Below are 6,446 nucleotides of genomic sequence, written 5' to 3'. Positions count from 1 at the left end.
GCTCCGCCGCCTCGGCCGCCGCGAGCTGGGTGGCCTTGGGCAGGTGCCCTTGGAGGCCCCCGGGGAGTCCAGGGGGTCCCTGTCTGGCCCTGGCTCGCCCCGGGGCGCTGCTGACTCCGCGATGCCCCAGACTGCCGAGGTCTAGTCGTGCTGGGGTCCTGGGGGCGGCAGACACGTCCGGTTTGGGAAGGTTGGTGGGGGTGGCGGTGGCCTGATCCTCGACCAGAATCCTCCAGCAGTTTCTCTCGAAAGGGTGGAGAACAAGTGCAATGTGGGGCTGGGGGCGGCTGTCATCCCAAAAGGGATGGCCGAAGTTTAGGCTGCACCACCTGAGCAGGACCGGCTCTGGCCAAGGTGCCTGAGGACCTGTCTTGGTGGTGGGGGTGCTGGGTGTCCCTGGGAATCAGTTCACTAGAGGCCAAGCTGTCCTGAGAGGCCAAGAAGTCTCGGAGAAGACCCATTCCTGAAGCGACGCCTCAAAAAGGAGTGGGTGGCAGTCTCCAGCCTCCCTTCCTGGGACTCCCCTACAACAGACCAAAGTGTTCATTCGGCAGGGGCTCCTACTGCTCTGCTCCTCGGAAGGGAGACTCAAGGAAGAGTCTCAGAGATTCATCTGCCATCCTCATGGACCAGAGGATTGACCCCCAGGGCTCAGAAGGAAACCAAATGGGGCATCCTGGAAGGTGGACTTCATGAGCAGGGAGGAGGAGGAGACGGGAAGGCCATCTCCATGTGGTGGGTCAGACACCAGCGAAGTCTTTCCCTTTGACTCACCCACCAGGACACGGAGAAAGCCACTCCCACCCCAGCCCCACTTGGGAGAGTGGGATTGGTCATCTGAGAATAACTGCACTTTCACTCCCTCAGCAAGACCTGCCTGGGGACACTTGATTATGGTCCGGGACGAAACCATCCCATGCCCCCTTCCACACATGACCACAGACAGTATCTCGTGGCCAGGTACACACACACAGGTTTCCTTGATGGCTCAATGGGTAAAGAATCCACCCGCAATGCAGGAGACACAGGAGACGTGGGTTGGATCCCTGGGTCAGGAAGATCCCCTGGAGGAGGAAATGGCAACCCACTCCAGTATTCTTGCCTGAAAAATCCCATGGCCAGAGTATCCTGGTGGGCTACAGTCCAAAGGGTTGCAAAGGGTTGCACGTGACTGAGCGACTAAGCACAAGCACACAGACCCAAACATGCAGACACACAGATAACACAGCTGGCGTGCACAGGCAGAACCGACAGCCTGGGCTTCCTCGGGAGACCCTGACGGTCACACCAGCCACACCTGTGGGCTCTCTTCCTCCAGATGTCCCTCCGCACTCACACAGCTTCCGTGGGCACCCATTAGTGGAATGGAAACTTCAACCAAAAGAGGTTTGCAGCCATAACATGTTGAGATTTTGTAATTTTTAAACATATTGGATTAATAAAACATTAAAAGTTAACTTGTCTTTTTAGGTTTTTTTTGTGGCTGCTGGAAAAAATTTAATTGTATATGCTGCTCCCCATTCTATTTCCGTTGGACAGTGCTAATCTAGTACAGGTTTTCTTTCTTTTTAAAAAATATTTATTCTTTTGGCTGCGCTGTGTCTCAGCTGTGGCACTCAGGATCGTCTGTCTTCGTGCAGCACGCGGGATCTTTAGTACAGGCATGCAAACTCAGTTATGGCATATGGGAATCTAGTTCCCTGACCAGGGATTGAACCCAGGCCCCCTGCATTGGGAGTGCAGAGTCTTAGCCACTGGGCCACCAAGGAAGTCCCTAGGACAGGGTTTCTTGACCTCAGTCCCACTTGACATTTTGGGCTGGAAGATTCTTTATTGCCTGGGGCTGTTCTGTGCACTTTAGAATGTTTAGTAGAATCCCTGGTTTCTACTCGCTCCATACCAGCAGTACCTGCCCAGGTCATAACAATTAAAAATGTCTTTAGATAATAATACCAAATGTCTCCTGGGTGAGAAATCCTGCACCCTACCCCACCCCCCACCCACTGAAAACCACTGGTCTAGAGAAACCCCCAAGATTTAGAGGCTGAGTAGAAGAAAAAGAGCTGCCAGAGGAGGCTGACAAGAAACAGCCGGGAGGTGGAGGAGAGCCAAGGGTGGGGGTTACAGGAGCCAGAGGGTGTTTCAAGGACTCGGTCATGATCATTTAAAACGTCAGTCAGATCACATCACTTCCTGCTCAAAACCATCCATAAGCTTCCCATGACATTCAGAATAAAATGCCAACTGCTTACCGTGGCCTATACACAGGGTGACATGTGAGACTGGGGCACCTCTGAGAGTGAAAGAAAGCAACCCTAGTAACTCTCAGGACCGCCAGGGCGTTCCTGGGTGTGAGGCCATCCCAAGCCCTGGGTTCTGCCCCTTTCCTGTTCACCCATGCACTAGAGCCTTCGTGCCCTTCCGCTGACATTTCCTGCCTGTGGTTGCTGCAGGACTTCGAATTGGTTGTTCCATTTTCCCAGAATCCTCTTCCCCCAATTGTCTCGGACTCATCATCTCACTTCATTCAGGTCTTTGTTCATATGTTACGTCCTTAGAGAAGACTTTCCTGACCACCTGTCTAAAATGGCCGCACATCCTCGGATCACTTTGTGCCCCCTGCCTCACACCATTTTACTTTACAACATATATTAAGCTCATGGTTGTTGGTTAGTCAGTTGTGTCCGTCTCTTTGCAATCTCATGGACTGTAGCTTGCCAGGCTCTTTGTCCATGAAATTTCCCAGGCAAGAATACTGGAGTGAGTTGCCATTTCCTTCTCCAGGGGATTTTCCTGACCCAGGAATCAAATCTGCCATCTCCTACATTGGCAGGTGGATTCTTTACCACTGATAGGTTGAGATATTTATTTATCATCTGTGTCGTCCACCACAAGATAAACTCATTGAGGGTAGACACTTGTCTCTCCTGTTCCCTGCTGATTCTCCAGCGCCTAGTACAATGCCAGGCGTTAGGTAGATGTGCAATAAATATTTGAGAGCAGAATAAACTCATTTGAGATGCTTGACTACGATGGGAATGTAAGCTAGGATAATAACTGGAGGCAGACGTGGAATCTGGGTTTGTTTATTTTTGCTTTTGTTTTATTTTAAGATGGAAGTGAATAGGGCATGGATTGAGCAGCAGGAAACTATCCCTCTGTGGATTCTATGAAGGCGCTTCCACCTTAACTGTGAAGTTCTTGGGGGTAGAAGTCATTTGTGTTTTTCATTATCATGTCCCTTAGTGCCTAGTAAAGTGTCTCGTGCAGAGTAAACATTTAAAATTGTTGTGAGGGACATCCCCGGTGGTCTGATAGCTCAGACTCCGCACTCCCAATGCAAGGGGCCCGTGTTTGATCCCTGGTGCTAGTGATAAAGAACCTGCCTGCCAGTGCAGGAGACACAAGAGATGCGGGTTGGATCCCTGGATCGGAAAGATCCCCTGGAGGAGCGCGCCGCAACCCACTCCAGTATTCTTGCCTGGGGAATCCTATGGACAGAGGAGCCTGGCGGGCTACAGTTCACAGGGTCACAAAGAGTCAGAGATGACAAAATCAACTTAGCGGAGCACAGCTCAGGGAACTAAATCCTACGTGCTGCAACTAAGAGTTTGAATGCAGCAACTAAAAAAAAAAAGATCCCGCAGGCCACAGTGAAGATCTTGCATGCCACAGCTGAGCTCTGATGCAGCCAAATAAAGCTCTGATGCAGCCAAATAAATAAATATTAAAAATAAACTTGTAAAATAAATAAATGATCATAATGCCAATGCCAAAATAAATTTTTATTGTGCTTTTACTGCATCAGGTATCAAGCACTGTACTATTTGACATATATTAACTCGTTTCAACCTCACAGGTGTTCTTAGTTGCTCAGTTGTGTCCAACTCTTTGCAACCCTCTGGACCCACTGAGCTCCTCTGTCCACGGGATTTTTCAGGCAAGGAATGGGACGCCATGTCCTCCTCCAGGGTATCTTCCTGACCCAGGGATCGAACCCACCTCTCCTATGTCTCCTGCATTGCAGGCAGATTCTTTACCTACTGAGCCCAGGGAAGCCCATTTAAACTTCACAACAACCCTATAATAGAAGTTACTATTTTTACTCTATTTTAATCCCATTGTACTGAGACATAGGGAAGCTGAGTAATTAATCCAAGATCACACAGCTAGTAAATGGTAAAGTTGGGACTCCACCCAGGTAGGCTGGCACCAGATTCATGCCCTGGAGTGTGGTGGACCAATCAGAAGCCTCGTACAATAGTCCAGGCAATCGGTTCTGGTTTAGAAGGGAAAAAAGATGAAACAAATCCGCATGATGCAGGGCTTCTGTCTGGATGACTGAGTGGGTGAAGGTGACAGGCACTAGAGAGAAACACACGAGAAGGTAAATGCACTGTGACCTTACTGCTTGTGTGACCCATGGAGAACACCCAGGAGGAGAACTCAGGGAGATGTCTGAGCTGGAATAGGGATTTGGGGACTCTCAGCTGAAGCTCCAGGGTACATGGGGTGTCTCAAAGAGCTAGTGCAGAGCAAGGAGGAGGAGAACTTAGCCTAGATCCCTGTGAACTATACCCAGAGAAACTCTGGGGGTGGAAGAGGAAAATTGAACAAGAATAGAGCACCTGGGGCCAAGGTCAGAGAGGGTCGGGAACACGGGTTCGGCAGCCAGTCCAGGGGCTCTAAGAGAAAGACACGTGCAAACACAAAATGATACTTTCGTAATCCCTGAGCCCACATTAGGTCAGCCCCCTTCTTCTCCTAGGGCTGGTAGTCAAATAACTAGACAGACATGGCTTGGTGCCAGTGGTTAGATTGCACATGGGCCATATGTTGGAACAGGGTTTCAGAGCCCTCTGCTGGGCCAGACACTGAGCGCCTAACTGCAGAGTGATAGAGGTGTTGGGCGTCCTAGAGGAGAGGGTGATTGTCATAGAGATGCTCTGGACAGCCATTGTGTGGGGGTGCTGAGTCGCTTCAGTCGTGTCTGACTCTTTGCAACCCTATGGACTGTAGCCAGGCTCTTCTGTCTATGGGATTCTCCAGGCAACAGTACTGGAATGGGTTGCCATGCCCTCCTCTAGGAGATCTTCCCGACCCAGGGATCCAACCCACGTCTCCTGCATAGTCAGGTGGTTCCTTACCACTAGCGCCACCTGGGAAGCCCCTGGGCAGCGTTGGTAGTTAATCATGTGATAACTTATATCTGTCTCTGGGACATAAAGGCAAAAACCAAACTGTTTGCTCCTCATCCTCTCCTAACAAAGCAGTGTTTGGCACATAATAAGTGTTTGGTAAATATTAGTGAATGACAAGCGATGGGGAGGGAGCTGGGGGCTCCTGAAGGTCTCTACAGGAAAACAGCAGAGTTACAACAGGCGCAGTCCCAGTCCAGGGTCTGGGAGGAGTGGCTGGAGCACCTGGGTGCCACTCAGCGCTCTCTCTGCAGGCCCTTGCCCTTCTCCATGTGTCTGTGAACACTGAGACCCAAAGAGGGACAGAACATCCCTAGCGGCCACACAGTGAGGCAAGAGGTGAGCTGGGATAAGAAAGAATTTCCCGTGCCTTGGTTTTCTCATCTGTAAAATGAGATGAAAACAAAACTACTCACTCCATAGTCTTGCTGTAAGAATTAGATGAAGTGAGATGCATAGCGCCATGCCTGTTGTTTAGAAGGAGTACTTGGTAATGTTAGCATTTGGGCTCAGCCTCTGTCTCCATGTATTTTCTCTCTAGGTGATTCATCTCCTCCCATGCCTTTACCTCTTATAAGCCAATCATTCCCCAATTCTTTCTGTTGGGCTGCACCTGGTATTAGTGGAGGCATGCTGAATCTTTTAGTTCCAGCATGTGGCATCTAGTTCCCTAACCAGGAATCAAACCCTGACCCCCTGCATTGGGAGCTTGGAGTCCTAGCCACTGGACCACCAGGGAAGTCCTGGTTCCCTAATTTTTAATCTCTAATGCAGACCTTTTTTCTGAGCCAGACCTATGCATCCAACTGCACAGTCTTTCTCCTTACACTCGTGTCGGTCCACCTGTGTGCCAACACCTCGAACAAGTAGGACCTAGCCACCCTGGAACTCCCCCAGGCTCTCTTTGCCAAGGTACATACTGCCAAGGCCTCCTGCCCAGATGTCGAGCATTCCCCATGACTGCCTTTCTACTCGGTATTCCATCCTGAGAACAAACTGAGCCTCCTTGCCTCACCGCCTCCCTGACTCCTGCTCCTCCCAGGCCCTTCCTGTCCTCCCTTTGCCCTCCTCCCCTGCTCCCCTGGGACCCATCAGTGCTCACTCCCTACCTCCCCAGCTGCCGCCACAGCTGGTCACTAATGGAATGTGCAGCTGCTGGGAGCCACATGTGCGGAACAGGCGGTGCACAGCCACCCCTGGGGCCAGCAGGGTGGGGGCTGGGGCCATCTGTCTATGTCTGTTTGTCTG

The sequence above is a fragment of the Bison bison genome, unplaced genomic scaffold (assembly GCF_000754665.1).
Source record: "Bison bison bison isolate TAMUID 2011002044 unplaced genomic scaffold, Bison_UMD1.0 scf7180017864484, whole genome shotgun sequence".
Taxonomy (NCBI): domain Eukaryota; kingdom Metazoa; phylum Chordata; class Mammalia; order Artiodactyla; family Bovidae; genus Bison; species Bison bison.
The sequence above is the reverse complement of the archived record's forward strand: the minus strand, read 5'-3'. Positions refer to the sequence as shown.